This window comes from Podarcis muralis, chromosome 8 (assembly GCF_964188315.1).
Source record: "Podarcis muralis chromosome 8, rPodMur119.hap1.1, whole genome shotgun sequence".
In the NCBI taxonomy this organism is placed as follows: domain Eukaryota; kingdom Metazoa; phylum Chordata; class Lepidosauria; order Squamata; family Lacertidae; genus Podarcis; species Podarcis muralis.
The window spans coordinates 48,632,410-48,652,895 of record NC_135662.1 but is presented as its reverse complement, the minus strand read 5'-3'; the positions used below and the strand labels follow the sequence as shown (position 1 = coordinate 48,652,895).

The window sequence follows — 20,486 nt, the reverse complement described above, 5'->3', positions numbered from 1 at the left end:
GGGGAAAAAAGCTTAGAATAAACTCTGCACCTGCTACTGCTGATGTTTGGTCCCAGTCAATTATCCTGCATCCCCAGCTATCATGTTAACATTATTCAGCCTCTGGTCACATTCATAGCAACAAATTTATCAGCCAGAGAGCTGGCAACTAACATATTAAGACTCCAGCACCTACAAATGATCAGTATAATAGTGGTAACAGAGAGTTCAAATCTTCTTCCTTGGTTGCCATTTTTGTTATACTGTACATACATGTGTATTCATTCCCCTTATTGAGCCTCCAATATTATTCACAAACGCCCTACCTGAAAACAACTACAGTATCTGAAATAAGCTAATGATCTCCTGTACGGCACTGATGAAAGCACATAATCTTGGCCTGACCTATAAAATGGACATCACAACAGACTTTCTATCTAATACTTAAAGGACATGGGTGAATAGCAAATGAATGCAAAGTGACCTGAAGATTAAATGTTCTATGTAATATATTGTAGATAGCACAGCTATAACTGCAGCTGCCTGAAAATTATTTAGTTAGCATTGAGGCTGCTACTTTATTTCCTGTAATTACATAAATCCATATTTGACAACATAAGATGTGGTTTTTAAAATTGAATCTAATAGTTAATAGCTCAGAATGACTTTGGTCCCCCGCCCTTTGACTATATAGAACTACTATGTAAAAAGCCACAATATATTAATATATTATCTCAAGATGTTGGAAAGAAGTAAATGGAACAAGTTCCTTAAGGAACAACCTTGGATCCTATTTAATGCCATATACTGGAGAGAGAAATAAAAACGTACTGATGGGATTGTAAAAATAGAAATGGATTAAGAAATGATGAAGGTATAGAGATGACCTCACCAACTGGAATTCAATATTTATATTCTTAAAAGCTGGGGGGGTATTAAATGGAACCTTAGTCAACCACAATTACTATGAACCAATAAGTACTGTGACTGGAAATAATGCCTGTGCATTTCTTGGACTATTAAGAATGACATTTCTATGAAAGATAGGAAATAAAAAACCACTATGAAAGACACCAGTAAGATTTCAGTTAGTACACTCAGTTCAGTTAGGTCTCTCAGGTTCAAAATGATGCTTGTGGATACAGGGATGCTTGTACACTCATATATTGGCTACTAAGCAAACTAGACAATTCCTTGCACCCAAGAGAATGCCACTCTGAAGGTTCACCATAACATCATGAGCAGAGGGTGGAAGAAAGTGGACTTCTTGTTTTCAAAAAGGATCTATTGCTAGAACATCTGGAAACCTTACTAATATTATTTACTACTACATTTAATACCTGCAATTTACACCTACAATGAGGTGAGTGTGGGACAGGCAACAGATAATAGTCAATATAGCATTTCAAAATTTTCTGAGGACACCACGAGACCCTTAAAAGTAGAATCACACAATTGGAGTCCCACCCCCTGCAACGCAGGGCACTCAACTAAATAATACATGACAGGTGGCCATCCATCGTCTGATTAAAAACCTCCAAGGAAGGAGACTCTACAACCTCTCGTGGGAGTCTGTTCCACTGTTGAACACCTCTGTTAGAAAGTTCTTTCTGATGTTTGTCAGAATCCTCTTTCTTGTAACTTGAATCCATTGGTTCAGGTCTAACCTCCAGAACAGGAGAAAACAAGCTTTCTCCATCTTCCATGTCACAGCCCTTTAGAGAGTTGAAAATGGCAATAATATCTCCTCTCAGTCTCCTCTTACCCAGGATAAACATACCCAATTCCCCCAACCATTTATCATACTTGGTTTCCAAACCCTTTATCATCTTGGTCACCCTAATCTGCATACATTCCAACTTGTCAATATCTCTCCTAAATTGTGGTGCCCAGATTTGGACACAGTACTCCAGGTGTGGTCTGACTAAGGCAGAATAGAGCAGGACTTTGACTTCCCTTGATTGGGACACTATACTTCTGTTGCTGCAGTCTAGAATAGCATTGAGGGTTTTTGCTGCTGCATCACACTGTTGACTCATATTAAGCTTGCGGTCTACTAATACCCCTGGATCTTTTTCACATGCACTTCTGGCAAATCAGTGTCCTCCACCTTATATTGATGCTGGACTGCCCAGTAACAGAGAGAATATTTCACCATGGCCAAAATTGTTACTCTAATTGTTTGATCAGAGAAATCAACATTTGTTTATATCTGTGAAAGTAACAATTTGAGGGCTGAGCCTTCCTCATTCCTAGAATGTGTTGCCAGCGTCGAATACTAGAAGAGGTTTGGCTCCCACTCAACAACTATCCTTGTGAGCTGCTCTTTGTTTTTTTCCACATGAGTGAATGACTGATATTTTCTTGAATGGAAGGTCCATCTAGTTCAGCATTCTGTGAATGTGAGATTCCCTGTGCATGCCCATAACGCATTGCTGCAGGTGTTACTTCCTGCAGGGGTGATTGGGTTATATCCAATTAGTGTGCCTTCACTGACAGAAGACTCTGATTCACCAGAGCCTTCTATCAATCCAATGGAACAGGACTCCATGGTGATTTTTCCTTCCAGAATTTCCCACACATTCCCTCCTTAGTGGGATATACTTTAAGAACAAAGTAGGAAGAGTGGAGCTGCAGGGGGAACACTAAAAGGCATCTCAGTGCCTGTTCTGCTTATGGATGGCTGCAGCAGTGGAAGAATATCAGATGGATTCAACTCAATATGGAACTAGAGATAGTAATTATTTCAGATGAAAAAATTGGGGGCAGATTAGACTTTGTGCTAAATGGGCATTTCATGAAGATGATCTGAGGAAAGTGACTACTTTTAAAAAATAAGAAATTAAAAGCAACACTTACCACCTAAGGAAGCGCAGGCTTGAGTTAAAGAACATAAAATAATCTATATGCAAATTATCTAATGTTAAATACTTTGTTGGAGGATTATATTGATTCATTGATAATTATAATGAAACAAAAAATGGGACAAATGGTGCAAATTAGAGATATCATGGATGGGTAAAAGTTGCTGCAGTAAAAGTAAGCCACTTGCCTAAATGTATATTTCTTTTCTTTTTTTAATAACTAGCAATGAAACTACTGAAGAAGCTTAATGCAATTCACTCCCTGATAAATAGTTTCAAATGGAATAAACCTCCAAGCTAAAAATAGGTATAACACAACAAAATGATAAGAAAGGGGAACTATCTTTTCCAAACATGACAAAATATTATCATGCAGCAACTCTAACTGCACTAGGTCATTGCTCTAGAGATAATAATCTCTGTTGGGACTTGGCAGTTCAATCCTATTAAGAGAATGGATTCTAGAAGATAAGAAAGAATCTAGTGATAAAGCCTATTTTTGTTTGTGGCACTGTAGCACAGGTCTAGGATTTTTCTAGACATTGCACCCATCACAGTTATATAGCCTCTGTTCCTTGGTCCATTTCACACAATAATACCAAATAAAATGAGATTGTCTATGGAATGTTCAGGATTGTGTCTTCTGGTTCTACCTAAAAGCTTCTGATTGCTGAGCTCCAGAGCTGTAGCCAGGCCCCCAAACTCTTATCTACATGCTAAGATTAGGGTTGATGCTGAGACTAGGGCTACAGGCACACAGCAGTGCATTCCATTTTCATGTTTCCCTGTTAATTTTAGCATTGTATTGATGTGAAAGCCATTCCCTGAATGACAGTGCAATACCGTACAGTGAAACTATAGTGGAACAGAGTACAATGGTACCTCGGGTTACGAACTTAATTCGTTCTGGAGGTCTGTTCTTAACCTGAAACCATTCTTAACCTGAGGCGTGCTTTCGCTAATGGGGCCTCCCGCTGCTGCTGGCTCGCGATTTCTGTTCTCATCCTGGGGCAAAGTCTGTAACCCGAGGTACTACTTCTGGGTTAGTGGTGTTTCTAACCTGAAGCATTTGTAATCCGAGGTGTTTGTATGTAACCTGGGGTATCACTGTACAGGTTTAGCATTCATTTCCATATTTGCAAATGGATTTGGGGGGGATTTGCTCATGGAAATGTGCACTAAAGTTGCACGACATTCCACTCTAGTTCCATAAGTGGCTTTTAAGCCGTGTGAAAGCACAAATATAACGTGGAACTTAGTTGTGGGTAAGTTGTGACCTGTGGGGGGAAAAGTAGTATAGGGGAAATTCTAGGCCCTGGTGCTTTTATTCCTGATGCTTTTGTTTAATTTACGCCATGTGTTCACAGATTACGTCATACCATGCCTCTCCAACAGTACATTTTCTTGACACCTTTGTTTTCAGTGAAATAGGATTCTTTTTCAAAGTTCTCTAGCATACTTATATTCAGTTTGGCAGGACATAATTACTGCAGGCTTGATCTAATCACCATCTCTCTGTCTTCTATTCAGTAACATTTTCTACTTCAAGCCTACATCCTGTTGTTTAACTGGCTGCATTCTCACACAACATCAAAATACAAGTGGTGGCAGTGTGTGGATTTATAAAAGCAATGTCTAAAAATTGTCGCAGTTTTTCACAGATATCCTATTTAGAAGAGCGAAAATGGGGAAATTAAAAAATGAAACTATTACAGGAAAAATATGTGCCAGTTAATAAACAGGGTGCCATGCTGGTTCTAAGACTAAAAAACCCCTGAATATTTGAGCATAGAGTCAGTGCAGATAATATGTTGGCTCCATCCTTACTGTCCACACAGCTAGCTGGATGTGTGATTGGAGGGTTGTTGTTTTTTTAGGAGGACTTGTGGGGAGTGTTGCTCACCTCTTCAGTTTTTATTTATATGAAGCCAAAAAGAAAAAGAAGCAGCAAACATGCCATAAGGTATACCTCCCTCCCCACCTTATAACATGTTAATAAATATTAATATAGTTCTACAGCGGTACCTCAGGTTACATACACTTCAGGTTACAGACTCCGCTAACCCAGAAATAGTGCTTCAGGTTAAGAACTTTGCTTCAGGATGAGAACAGAAATCATGCTCCGGCAGCGCGGCGGCAGCAGGAGGCCCCATTAGCTAAAGTGGTGCTTCAGGTTAAGAACAGTTTCAGGTTAAGTACGGACCTCCGGAACGAATTAAGTACTTAACCCAAGGTATCACTGTACTTGCCTTTAACGTATTGCCATCTAAACAAGACCAGAATGTATTATATTAATTACTGAATTGCTGTATAGACTATACAATATATAATGAAAACAGCAACTAGTAAAAAAAAAAGTATTCTGTGTGTGTCAGCGAGAATTCGGAGGAGCAAGTGATAGAAGAGGCGGAGCAGGGATGCTGTGGAGCCCTTCAACCGCCCAGAGACAGAGGAAGTGGAAGAGAGGACCAGGGACGCGGACTTATAAAAAATATTGGGGGGGCCCGGGAAAGCTCATGAATAATAAATAAGCTTATGAATATGCAAATAAAGTGGCGCCGCCTCCTCGTGAGCGAATAGGGGAGAGCGTGCTGCGCCTATTAATCAGCTCCAAAGGAAATTGGGTGGAGCTTTTGCTCGGGAGGGAGGGCAGGAGGCATGCAGCCCGCCCCTCCCTGTGCATTTTGGGCTGGGGGAGGGGCGGCGATGGCGCTCTGCTGGAGGGGCGCCGGAGATTATTGGGGGGGCAGAGCCCCCCCAAACGAATTTTTGAGGGGGCTCGGGCCCCCTCAAGCCCCATGGAGTCGGCGCCTATGGAGGACAGAGATTAGCCAGGAGGAGGAAGGGCTCAGGGATGCGCAGGAATCGAAGGAAGCCACTCCCCAAATCTGACTCAACGGGTTCGGACACGTAATCCTGAACTGTACCTGTTTCTTGTACATATGTAATAAAGACTGTAAATGCTGAGCTGATTGTGCTGGGGTGTTAATGCGAAGGGGAGACACCACCTTTACAGTGTGGCATCACGATACCCATATTTGCTGATTCACCAGTGAACACTTGTCTTTCAGTCTTGTTTCATTTGTGTATATGATAAAAGGCTGCCAAATGGCATAGAAAGTGGTTGGTTTCACAGATGCTTTTCAATGCTTTAGCATCATGAGTTTTGAGCCAAGGAATTGTGAAGCTTGGCGACACTTATAGAAAAGGGAGAGCCAATTTTCTCAACTGTCATTACATCTGCAATATATTGTTAAGTGATGTCTTCATATTGTAAAGTTCTAGGATTTTGTGTCTGATTGTGTGACACAAGTCAACATTTTTACACAGAGGCACTTGACAGAATAACCCAAAAGAAGATAAGCTCACATTTTGAGGAACTCATCTGTAATCTTAATAGAATTTTATGTATATATATTAAAAAAAGAATACTGCAGTTCTGTAAATGTCTTATTCTGTGAAGCTCATACTGAGGTAACTGAGTACCGGATTGTAGCCTAAATCATTGAAAGAATGTGTCAATTTCCCCTTTTTATAATTACAGTATGCTAAAAAAAGGAAATTGTGTGTGACAGGGAACTGCAACATTGTGTGTTAATTGAATTCATGGATTTTGTATCTCAAACTCAATTTCATTTGCCTAAAGCAGAAAACAGTGTCTTAAGAATATGGTTCCTGAGGAGAAAGCAATTATTGAGGAATAGGTTCCCTTATCACATTCTTAATGTGCGTGCTAAAAGCAGAGAGAGAAATAAGTTTCGACATACAATTTCATGTATGTACTGTCATACATAGAAAACAGGGATCACACTATATTTATTATGTGTATACATAATGACCACTGAAATAGTGCTTCTATTGACCCATCAGTTTTATCATGTCTGCAATAATCATGTCTCCTGTATGAAATCAGTAACAGAAAATGGATCCTGCGCATTTTTTAAAAATGTCAAAAGGATGGCACATTGCCCACATACACAAATGTAGAATTAGGCCTGCTTGTGGGCTGACAATAAGCTACAGTTGTTCTCTGTAGGAGAGACCATTTCCTTTCCACCCCACATATAATGCCATGGTAGTTTAGAATAAGGAACAAGTGGTTCAAGCAGTGCTTCCTTTCTGCAAGAACCAAAAGTACAGCATCCTGATTCCCATAGTAGTCAACCCATGATGCCCACAAACAGGACACGGAAACAGGCCTTTCCTGCTGTTGTTCCCCCAGCATTTGGCACTTGGAGGTATACAGTCTCTGAATCTGGAGGCTACACACAGCCATCGTGGCTAGCGACCACTGAATATTAATTCAATTTTTAATTCAAAAAATTTAGACACGTTGGCAGTAAAATTGAACGCATTATCGACAAGAAACGGAAGGCCTTTCAGATCTGGCAAAGAGATAGAAACTGCGCCACTAAGAAAAAACCCTATGTCAATGCTAAGGCTGAGGTTCAAGGAAAAACCAGAGAACTAAAGAACACCTGGTGGATAAAAAAAAAGCTCAAGAGATCCAGCACTTAGCCAATACTCATTATGCACAGGGCTTCTTTAAAGCCACAAAGACCTTCTATGGGCCAGTAAACTATGGTATAGTTTCTTCTAAAAAATAAGGAAACTATTGTATTGCATTGTGCTGGAAAGAACATTACCAGCATCTCCTTAACCGCAGCTTCCCCATAGCTGCTGTCACAAATCCCACAAAAACAAGTTAGAGATAAGCTTGCAGTATCTCCAAATCTAGGAGAGTTGTGTACAGCTATTAACCAAACGAAAGACAACAAAGCCAGCAGACCTGATGGGTTACCTGCCGAAGTCTTCAAAGAGGGCGGAATTGAACTTACAAGCTCATTAAAAAAAAAATTGAGAGAGAGAGGAGATCCCAGCAGACTTCAAGGATGCCAAAATCATCAATTATTTTTTTTTAAAAAAAGGTAACAGAACAGACTGTGGAAATTATCAAGAGATCTCTTTATTAGCTGCGGCTGGCAAAATTCTTGCAAGGATCTTAGCAAACCGTCTCCTAACTATATCTGAGGATATCCTTCCTGAATCCCAAAATGGTTTTTGACCTTCTAGAGTGATAGTGCATATGATTTTCACTGCTTGACACCTCCCTAGCGAGACACTTCAGCTCACCAGTGATGCTGCTGGTGTGGTAAGAGGAGACAGATGTGCACCCTCCCACTGCACCAAAGGCTGAAGCAGGGAGGCCAGTCCAGCCATGGCCATGCTGGGGCCACAATTGCAGCTCCTAACAAATCTGATGAGAATGAGCATTAACACAAGGACATTTTAATGACAGTTCTGAGCAGGCCCCACTCAAAGGAATGGAGTCTTTTTTAGGTTATTTCCCACGGTTTTGTAAAGTGAAAAATAAGCCATAAGGTTACAATCTTTCCCATGATGACACTTTTCAAGTCATTAACTTTGGAATACTGCCAAGGAAGCCATGGAACTTTTATTTTAGTCAGCCTATTGCAGGTTAAGTGCTTTAAGGGGTGACATGGGACAGGCAGGCTGAGCCTACAAACAATGATGAATGTGTGAGGCTCTGCATGAGTACAGCTTTATGTACACTAATTTGTAAATACAAATCACATTTCTCCTACGCAACACCAAGATTAGAAAAAAATATTTCCTCTCGAAGCCACAAATGCTTGGTAACCCAGCTGCCTTATTATACTTCCTCCTTTTTGTATTATGTCTTTCTTCATAATTTTTTAATACTTCAAATAAATTTACCTATTTACCTGGGCTAGTTTTTGCTAGATACTTTTACTTTATCCAGAAAAGCTAACCACAATATTTTTAAATTAATATTTTTTTCAGTATTTTCATATTTTAATTTGACTTCCTCAGAAAAGCACTTCAAAGCCACTCTTGTCAACCAATGTCATTATGATGTCAGGTGACTGACAGGTGGATGACCTTATCCACCTGTCAAATGTGGCTTATGGAAGCTTGTGAAGATGAAGATATTTGTTTGCCAGTCTGAAAAGGGTCCTCAACCCTTATGGTAAAGCTGTAAAAGCATTATAACTGACAGTGTTCAAAGCATTGTCTCTGGGAAACCTACATGAAACCAATCCTGGAATTGCTTTTTGACATGTGCATATAACATATAGAAAAATTACCATGTGACCTGCATGGAATTACCCTCAAAGGGAATGAACAACTCCATGAATCCTTTGTATACAAAAAACAAACAAAAAAAACCCTGGTTCTAACTTCATTAAAGACACTTTCCCCACCTGGTCTACCTCCAGATGTTTTGGACCACAACTGCCATCATCCCTGACCACTGGCAATGCTGACTGAGGCCGATGGAATTTTTAGTCCAAAGCATCTCCAAGGTTCTTGTTGAAGAAAACTGAATTAAAGTGATATTGAGGAGTCTATCTTTAAAACATATCCCTACTTTTTCAGGAGGAGGAGGACAACTTTTTCATTTGATTTTTCTTTTTGGCTGAGCAAAACAAACAGTGGTATATCTGAATATAAGAAGCTGCCTTATAATAAGTCAGACCATTGTTCTATCAAGCACAGACTTCCCCAGCCCTACCTGGAGATCCCAGGGATTGGACAGGGCCTTTTGCACACAAAGTGAAGCATGTGCTCTACCTCAGATCTAAAGCCTTAACCTGCTCTCCCTTCTAATGGCCTCAAAGCTGTAGTTTAGCAACAAAACACCCCTGAAATGCAGCTGGTGAAGTTCATGACTGAGTGGAGATTTAAATCTGGATCATGTCCAAATCTAACACACTAGTCTAGGCTCCCTCAAACTCAGCCCTCCAGATGTTTTGAGACTACAATTCCCATCATCCCTGACCACTGGTCCTGCTAGCTAGGAATCATGGGAAGTGTAGGCCAAAAACATCAGGAGGGCCGAGATTGAGGAAGCCTGAGCTAGCCAACAGAAGGCATGCTGATCCACAATATAAACTAGGGAAACACTGGTTATCACACTTTGTTTGGAACTGGTATGCCAACCCCCCCCCCCATTTATAAATGCCCACATGTCTCAGCTGTTCTACTGAGGCTTTCCTGACCTCTGCTTCATCTGTGTTGCAAGTTATTATCTACCTCTCTTCACCTTTGTCTTGTCTGTCTTCTATTGCAAAGGCTTTTCAACAGCAGCGACTGTCTCACTTCTGTGCTATGTAAAACGCCCAACACTAAACAGTAAGTAGCAGGGAAAACTTCATGAAGTTTAGGAGTATAAAAAACACCATATTGGATAACCAGTCCACACCTCATATTTTTCAGATGAGGATGTCAGTATATTACAATATGCACAATGAGATAATGTTTGTCTGTAGGCAAACTCCCTCTTAAACTTGAGCGCTTAGATACTGACTTTAAAGTCTGAGTCATAAGGGCTTAGATCACTTCCAAAACATTTGCAATGTGGAAATTACAATCCAATGGAAGCAGGGAGGAAAAGTAGAGCTGCTATTATTTTGAGAAATTGCCTTACTTTTTCAATTCTGGGTTGCTTTTTGAACAGCATGTGCTTAGTTTAGGGTTGCCATATGTGGAATTTCCAGGACATACCCAGAATACTGTGGTCGAAAGCAGTGTCTGGGTGGAAATAAGCAGAATCCGGACCTATGACAAGCCACGTTGGCAGTGCTGTTTTTACTGATTTTCGTAAATTTGCGGTTTCCAGGGATACTTCCTGGAACCTCCAGTAAGTCCACATATTGCTAAGAGGTCTTTGCTCTTATCAGCCATGACATACAAACCCAAGTGTATTTCCTATGTAAGGGTTTACAGATAAGTTATGGCAGTCGTGCACAAGCGACTATTTTCTCAGAAGATTGGAAGTAAACAAAAAGCATCCTTCTTCATTTCCTGAATAAGGACAAGATAATGTTATTAGAACTGTTATTAGCAATGTGACAAGGAGTCACAAGAAAACTCTTTACATCTTCGAGACATAAGACATGGACAGGAAATGGAGAACACGGTCAAGCCACATTCAGAACTACAGGCTTCTCACTGCAGAAGTACTCCTGAGACTGCAGACATGGAGTTACAGCTAAAATAGAAAAATGTTTGAGGAAAGGATTAGAGAGAAAATAACAGCCTTGCTAGATTTTTCTGCTTTCAAGCAGTTGCCTGCGATGTTCTCATCCCCCTCTGCAGATTAGAACTTTTGTGGGTTCCATTATGCTTGGCTGACATCTATTAATGTCCTCTCAGCCACCCCTCTCAATCGTGTCCCTTGCTTGCTCATCCACCATGCAAATCCTTTGTACTAAAGGCTACCTTACAGACACGCACCAAAGTTACAACCAGTAGAAAAAGCATCTGGTTCCTTCATTTAAAAGGGAAATGAAAATGAATGGAAGTGACAATAACAAATGGTACAAATGCAGTTCTAACAAGTGAACAATGAAGCAATTAATGAAAATGAATGGAGTAACAAAATGACTTTTTTATGCACACATCTAATGGAATTAAGCTTCGTGTTTATCATTCATTATGTAATATTGGCTCATAATTTCCATTTCATTAAAATAAAAAGAAATCTATCAGGCTTATACTGTTTAGAACCACAGACATTATGCCTTTAAACTCTTAAGCATTTCTAGCAAGATACACAAATGGTTTTCCAAGACTGACTTACAAGTTTCACATGTGATACAAAAAGGAGAATGTCTAAAAGCAAATCCAAGTAGTTATTGCCTGTAAGTGACAACTGAATCAAATTTCTCCCCCGTCCCTACTCTTTCCATTGGTGGAAAGGACGGATATGCAGGGCAAGCTATTACTGGAAAAGGGGGGCGGGGACAGCCAATGTCCACTGATTCACTGTAGCCCCCAATACCACCTCCCACAATGTTCTAGAGAGTCCCATAATGGAACAGCTTTTCAAGAGGCTGCAGGATGACAGAGGGTTTAGTGAAGATTGGCTCCAACCTTTCCTCATATGGAAGAATTCCATGAGTAGAGCTCCACTCATGGGAACTCTAGATTTGTACCAGAACAAATATCAATATAGGTGCTAAAAGAATGACTTTGCATTTGCTTTCAACCATCTGGAAAAACCCCTAAGAAGTTTGATATGAGCACCTTTATCCATTCCATTATAAAGTATTCATTTCTTTATAAATCTGGCATCCAAACATATAATGTGGGAGTAGAAAATGCTTAAGAGACTCCGGCAGCTAAGAATGCCAAGTATTTGTTGCCAACTGTGCCTACCCCCCCCCCGAAATAAAGGGCTCCAGCAGACACACTTTTATGTTTATAAAAACATACACTCTCCCCCTCATGTTATTATTTCAGTAACAGAAAAGCAGGTAATAGCTGGTACATACTTTTAAGGCTTTGTGCTGACCTACTGCTTTTCATTCAAGTAACAAGAAGAGGGAAACAATATTCTGCTGCATTTGAAAAACGTGCAAGAAAGCAGAATCAGGCTTATACAGTTAATAATATTTTTTAAATTATTGGAGAGGTAGCAGTTCTCACCACCTTTGACTCAAATCAAAATCATTTTCCCATGAAAAATCTTTTCCAGATGCTTCAGGGATGCAACTGTATAGAAATGTGAAATAAAAGCAATCGCCCCCTCACTTGCTAAAGTTCACTAACTGTGAGAACAAGCCTTTAACAAAAAATGCTCTGCTAAAAACATTGTAAAGCAGATTCCTGAACTGTTGCCTCTGGGTCCTCCATCCCGTCCCCCCCCCCCCCCTTTGGATCTTCAGTTTGAAATGTCCGTGTGGTCTTCAGGTTCCCAGGGCTGGTTTCAGTTAATTAGTCCTAATAACAGAAGACCATGTAAGTGCTTCTGCTAGTGCAATGAGACTTCCTTATTCTCCCCCCACTGCCCCTCAAATGGGCTTAGGGGAGGTTCAGGAGAACCCTAGAACAACATACATAGAGGGAAAAGGGGAGCGTTTAATCTGGCAAGCTGAAGCAAAGCAACATAAAAATGTGATATATATACTTCAACACTCAGAAATAATTTTCAAAGACATATTATTAAAAATATTAAAACTAAGTTTGTGTTGCAAGATAAAAGTCATGTCGTATAGAAGACAGGGCAGCTGTATTTGTTTAGAATGACAGCTTACAATAGCAACAAGTGGCGGTACCATGTTGCACACAGGCAACATCCATCTTCATTAAACTGATTAGTAAAGAGGTTTGTTCTATGGGAACAACACTCCTTCTGTCTGAAGCACTGCTGTTCTAAAAGGGAAAACCTCACACAGGGCTTAGTGCTGCAGCTGGAAAGAGGTGAAAACAAGAGTTTCTACTGTAGCCTCTGATTCCTCAAGACTGTTCACACCTCTTTCTTTTGGTTAATATGACCCGGAGAAAAGTCAACAATGTTCCATGGTGGAAAGTTATTTACTGTGTGTGTGCGTTAATGGTGAGATGAAGTGGAGTGGTGAGCTGCTCAATTTAGATTAAACTTCACTGCTTGTGTTCATCATATTTCACTTCTAAATTGATAATACATAAAAGCATTTACAACAGTTTCTAACCACATAGATTTTTATGCCGCTCTCCTGCTGACCCTTACACTTTCATATCCCCTCCCCCATAAAAGTGGGATCATCAGCTGCTCAATACGGCTGTTGCACATAAAATAAATCCTCCTTTCTTACTAGTTACACAATCTCATTCATTTCTTGCTAAACTGTTTTATAACATTCATGTCAAATCATTCTGCAGCTGCTACCCAATTCCTAATCCTCCCCATGCTTTGTCTCTTTCAACAGGGCTACCCTTTCCAAAGCAGCTTGAACTCTGCCATTGCACTGTTTGCCTTTTTCTCTTTGCTGGCTCAAAGTTTCCAGGCCAGACAAAGAATACACCAACACACACCCTAGGCAGCTGCAAAAAAAAATATAGCAGCTTTACTGAGGAAACAGAAACAAGCTCCAGATATTTTCAGTGCTTTTGTGGAATGCCGAGTAGGAATAGCCCACTTCCACTTTTCATTGGCCAGCAGTATTTGAAGAATGGATTATTGTCAACAATATTCTGTCTCCAACATTATCAGGTTTAACTTGCAACTGTGAGATCCAAATCCAGAATCCCTGAGCATAGATGAGGAGCTAAACTATACAATGGATATATTGTTCTGCCCGGACACTGAGGTCCAGCGCCGAGGACCTTCTGGCAGTTCCCTCTCTGCGAGAAGCCAAGTTACAGGGAACCAGGCAGAGGGCCTTCTCGGTAGTGGCACCCGCCCTGTGGAATGCCCTCCCACCAGATGTCAAAAGAAAAATAACTACCAAACTTTTAGAAGACATCTGAAGGCAGCCCTGTTTAGGGAAGCTTTTAATGTTTAATAGATTACTGTATTTTAGTGTTTTGTTGAAAGCCGCCCAGAGTGGCTGGGGAAACCCAGCCAGATGGGCAGGGTATAAATAATAAATAATTATTATTATCCTTATGGGGTTGATATTTAGAGCATAGGGAATCGCAACAAAGGCATTCATAGACTCCCCAGAAAGTAAAACCCAGTTTACAGATTATTTTCTCTCTGCTGGAGTCTTCTCTTTTATAGGATTTATCTTTTGCATATTCCATCTTCCCGTATCAGTGAGAAATTCATAGGCAGTGCTATACAGTTTTATTTTCTTTTGAATGAACTATCACTGGAGATTTCTGGTGCCTTTTTATTCTGATTTCACAAATGAACGCACGGAGCATGAAAGAACAGACCAGAACTCCAACAGTACCCTAAAACCAACCTGGGTTTTACAGTACCCCAGTACCATGCCTCCTTCTTGTAAATCAAACCAAAGCTGATCTGTATCTTCTATAGCAACATTCCCACCTACACTTCAGCATGCATGGTGTGTCTTGGTTGTACTTGCTACCATTCAATATGCTCTATTTAGATACACCATCCAGATTAGTAGCAAAATTTTGCTGATCAATACTCCCCCTCTCAGAAGGGGTGTAACTGACTGATTAAAGAGTGGAAAGTCAAGTGCCTGTGGGAAGTGGGAAGTTGTACAATTTCATGTAAACTGTGAGGGGGAATATGCTGATGGAAGTAAAAGGTACCATGTCCTAGCTATGCTCTGTCCTAGCTATGCTCATTTGGAACCACACAGTAGGATTTTCCTTGCAATAATTAAAATGGCTCTCAGCCATAAGTTGAATTTTGGAGATCAGTTACTCCCAGAATGAACAGCTGCCTTCTCTAACCTGGTGCTCTCCAGATGTTTTGGGCTACATCATCTATCCATGCTTTTTAACATCTACATGCAGCCGCTGGGAGAGATCATCAGGGGGTTTGGGCTGGGTGTTCATCAGTATGCGGATGATACCCAGCTCTACCTCTCTTTCAAATCAGAACAAGTGAAGGCGGTGAAGGTCCTGTGTGAGTTTCTGGAGGTGGTTTAGGATGGATGGTGGCTAACAGATTAAGGTTGAATCCTGACAAGACAGAAGTACTGTTTTGGGGGGACAGGAGGCGGGCAGGTGTGGAGGATTCCCTGGTCCTGAATGGGGTAACTGTGCCCCTGAAGGACCAGGTGCGAAAGCCTTGGAGTCATTTTGGACTCACAGCTGTCCATGGAGACACAGGTTAATTCTTTGGCCAGGGCAGCTGTTTACCAGCTCCATCTGGAACGCAGGCTGAGACCCTACCTGCCCGTGGACTGTCTCGCCAGAGTGGTGCATGCTCTAGTTACCTCTCACTTGGACTACTGCAATGCGCTCTACTTGGGGCTACCTTTGAAGGTGACCCGGAAACTGCAACTAATCCAGAATGCGGCAGCTAGACTGGTGACTGAAAGCAGCCGCCGAGACCACATAACAGACCTACATTGGTTCCCAGTACGTTTCTGGTCACAATTCAAAGTGTTGGTGCTGACCTTTAAAGCCCTAAACAGCCTCGGTCCAGTATACCTGAAGGAGCATCTCCACCCCCATCATTCTGCCCGGACACTGAGATCCAGCGCCGAGAGCCTTCTGGCAGTTCCCTCACTGTGAGAAGCCAAGTTATAGGGAACCAGGCAGAGGGCCTTCTTGGTAGTGGCACCCGCCCTGTGGAACGCTCTCCCACCAGATGTCAAAGAGAAAAACAACTACCAGACTTTTAGAAGACATCTGAAGGCAGCCCTGTTTAGGGAAGCTTTTAACGTTTAATAGACTACTGTATTTTAATATTCTGTGGGAAGCCACCCAGAGTGGCTGGGGAAACCCAGCCAGATGGGCAGGGTACAAATAAATTGTTGTGGTTGTTGTTGTTATCCCATTCCTGACCACTGGCCATGCTGGTTGATGGACCCTCTGGAGCAGGCTTTGGGAGCACACAGGGAGAGGAGAGGAGAGTCCTGTTATAAGAGCACAATGCGGCTCATGTAGTATATACTGCACAATATTTTTTTTAGAAAAATGAATGAATTGCAAAATGTCGAGTAATTCTGATCACCAAATTCTCATCAGCAAACAGTTACTTGACATCTTGCTTGCCAATTTGTGTTCTCATAAACCTTCTGGTCACAGAATAGAATGCGTTCATCTGTTGGTGAGCTCTGGTGTGCCAACAATATTCAACCATGCAGGCAGCAACTGAGAAATAGCCAGATGCAATATTCCAGAATTGAGATTATCTGCATGGGTAAAAATGCACCAAAAGGAGAGCTGTTTGAAACCAAGTTCAGAGATGGAATTCAGAGAAGCTTGTGTGCAGAGCACACCCAAAAAGAGCTAGAGAGCCTGGAAATAGAGAAGACCTCAGATCACCTTGTAGTGTTGGTGGAATAAACCTTGGAAGGACCCCTTCTTCTTCTTCCTTCCCTTACTACACAGTCAACTAATTCCACTGCATACTGAAAAGGAATTGTTGAATCCTGTGCAAGGTTTCTTGATATCCCATAGCAGGATGCACATTGAAGGGTCCAAATCTACACTGGCACAAATGAAAGAAGGGGTAGTTCAGAACAAAACAAATAAAACAAAAACCAACAAGTGTAAGTATCTCCAACTGACTTGGTAAAACTGCAGGAGAGGGAGCGGGGATAATTGTGGTGTGCTATTTGTTGTTACACTGTATTTTCTTTTCCTTCCTTTGTAAAATTATGTAAATCAAATAAAAATATTTTTTGGGGGGGAGGAAACAACTCACCTCCCTTTTCAGAAGGCAGAAGGACAACCCTTCTTGTTGACGCAACCCTACCTATCACAGGATTGCTGTAGGTATGCATTTTTTCTTTACTTAATAAACTTTGTATACTGTTTAATCATAAAAACTTCTAAACTGTTTTCATCAAAAATGTACATTATTGATTTTTATTACAATACTGATGTGTATCAGTGACTAAACACATAGTAACTTTGAGAGGAATGAATCACCTTTTTATTATAAAAGAAGTATTGGGGCAAATCTATCAAGAGCACCTCTGCATATACTATATACAGCAAAAGTTGAAGGGTTTCTTAATTATTATTATAAAAACATTACTGAATAGTCCTTGAAAGGAATCTTTCTCTGATCCCTCTAAGGCTACAAAATATTAGCTTTCATCCCTGCATGCCTAACATGGTTATTTCACAGCTCTGCATCTCTGAAATAATCCTGGAGGGAAATAGCATCTTTCAATTACAGTGAGTTCCCGATTATCCGGAAACAGTTTATCTGATTTTCAGATTATCTGTGCCCGAAGGTCAGGAACTGGCTGTAAAAATGAGGGTGGAAAGCCCAGCCTCTCTAAAACCTGAGAGAAGTAGGTTGGCTAATGCCAAGTGATGGTTCAGGACTATTTTCATTTGCTGCTCTCCCCTTGCAATTGTGGATGTGTTGGGCACTGGGTTAACTAGGCCATTCTTGTATGTAATCACACATTCTACATTATATGTTCTGCAGAACACATGACTTTGAAAGAAAGAACAAATTTACTCAAAGTTTTTCAATCCCTCTCTCACTAATTCCAACAACAACCCAATGGTGGGAAGAAGTACAGTGGTACCTTGGGTTACATACGCTTCAGGTTACAGACTCCGCTAACCCAGAAATATTACCTCGGGTTAAGAACTTTGCTTCAGGATGAGAAAAGAAATCGTGCTCCGGCGGCGCGGGAGGCCCCATTAGCTAAAGTGGTGCTTCAGGTTAAGAACAGTTTCAGGTTAAGAACGGACCTCCAGAACGAATTAAATACTTAACCCGAGGTACCACTGTACAGTCATTTTTCTTATCCACAAGTTTACAGTACCATGCACAGGAACAGATTCATGTGGCTACTTTCTGCTCCAGCACGTGGCAATGAATTGCTAATTACTATAGAACAAGAATGAGGGCTGGAAATGCCACGTAAAGAGACTCTGCACAATAGGTTCACAACGTTAATTCTGTTCCTGATACCATATGTCAGGCACGTCCAACTCCCAAGAGGCTGCGATTTACTCCCAGTATAAAAAAAACCTGGCAGTGATATACCCATTGTCATTGGAGGGAGGAGGAGCGTGCGTGGGGTGGGTGGGTGGGTGGATTGGCCAGAGTTGTTTAGCTTTTTGGGGGGCAGGATGGCCCAGAGGTCTTCAGTTTTTATTTGTTAAACTTTATTTAATCCCACAATCGGCAAGGGTCCCGCGATCGACTAGGATCAGCTGGGGATCTACCAGTAGATCACGATCTACTGGCTGGACATGCCTGCCATATGTAATTAAAAGTGATTTTTATTATGAAAATATTTTGTAAGCCAATTGGAGAACCTCTCAGGACCATAAAGTGGTATATAAGAATTCTCAAGAAACGTAAGATACAAATTCCTTGTTTACTGTATCTAAACCTAGCGGCTCTACAGCTCACTGCACATCACTCCCCACAGAGATCTCTCCATGTCAATAAGTCATTGTGCTGTCGGAAACCGACAGATTGTGCTTGAACAGTTTTCTGGATCCAACTCCAAGACTACCATCTGGAAACTAAGTAGACGTACAGCCAGTCATGTCACAATGAACATACTGAATTAAGAAAGCTTCACTGTTTTCCAGTTTAACCATGGACATAATTCAACTCACTATATTTTTTTTTAACATTTAAAGCCCCAAACAGTCCAGAGTAAATGTATTTGGAATACTGATTTCTTCCCATACAAACCAGCCCAGCAGCTGAGCTAATTATGGGAAGCCTGTCCTTACATTTCACCACCTTGAGAGGATAAGTAGTGATCTATCTGGGCTACCTCAGCAGTTGGACTCCAACTGTGAAACTCCTTCCCTTGGTAGATGTGCCCAACACGTACTTTATTATTTTATGAGTTGCCAGATGAAGGCTCTCATCTTCACCTGAGCTTTCTCTTCATTGTATTAGTTACTAGGTAATAATGTAAATGTGATTGCTTATTCTGTTATTGTTCTGCTCAGTCAAGCTTTTATAGTTTCATCCATCTATATGTCTAGTTTTCATTTGCTCCTTATTGTTTTTATTGTTGCATTTTTTGCGCTAGATATTTTTACCTTTTGTGAGCAACCTTCAGTGTCACAGCAGGCACAAATGTGCCATGCCAATATAACAACTAAAATAAAGACTGAATAACACTGGTTTCTGTACTTTGTCACTCACCTTCTTTGACAAATGCCTTTGGAAATCAAACATGTAAGTACTATATTTCAGTTCCTCCATTCCCTGGTTTTATATAAGTGCTTCATTTTACAGACTCACATATCTTGCTTTTTACTTTTTTTCCCTTCATTTTATTACTAAGTGAATACAACAATTCTTCTTGTTTTTTCTGTCATACAAGCTGCACAAAGTGTGGTTAATAATAAATATCTTGCTATGGTACAGTAGGCAAACAGTTGACAAAGACATAGAATCATAGAATTTTGGAGTTGGAAGAGACCACCAGGTTCATCTAGTCCAGGGGTCTGCAATGCAGGAATCTTTTGCCCAATGTGGGGCTTGAACCCATGAACCTGAGATCAAGAGTCTCATGCTCTGCCAGCTGAGCTATCAATATGGATTTCATCTGAACCTGCCCTTTATCAAGATCTTCATCAGATGCCTTGTTAAGAATATCCCCACCTTTGAATGTGACATAGGAGGTGACATGATACAGGGCCTTTTCAGTTGTGGTGCCTGAATTATTAAGGGGCTCCCTCTGTCCATAATCATTTTTAATGAATGTCAGCTGAGTTCAGTGCTGTTTATAGAAAATTTTAAGTGTATTTTTACTGGTGTTATAAATATTTGTTCTGCTGTTCTTATGTCTTTTAAAAAGCTTTATTGTGTTGACTGTTTTTAACTGCTGACTCTCCTGTTGTTGGTTTGTTTATTTGGCTTATTATATAGGTTTTAATGATGTTGTACATTCCCTGGAAGTTAAAGTTTAGAGGCAGGATTTTTTTTCAAATAAACTAAGTAAGCATATTCAGGTCTATTGATCAAGAGCTTCAGCAAAACCCAGCTTTTCTTTTAACCATAATGCACAAAGAAATTAAGTATGTTTTGCCCAATTTATAGAATAGAAGACCTGAGCATGCTACTTCTCTTAAGTATTGTTTGAAAGATTAAAATAAATAAGTCACGGCTAGTTTTTGAGTGTGTCTAAATGTCCCATGACAATCTGGTTTTAAAACAACCCAAGACTGTATTTGCCAAAACGATCTGTGCTGGCACAAGAGGAAGGATGCTACACCATACAAGACCATGTAATGACA

The 20,486-nt window shown here is 40.7% G+C and overlaps 1 protein-coding gene across 1 annotated transcript in view; it reads right to left on the bottom strand.

Annotated features, from left to right (window-relative positions):
* Positions 1–20,486, bottom strand: part of MTCL1 (microtubule crosslinking factor 1) — a 95,117-nt gene that overhangs the window by 58,251 nt on the left and 16,380 nt on the right.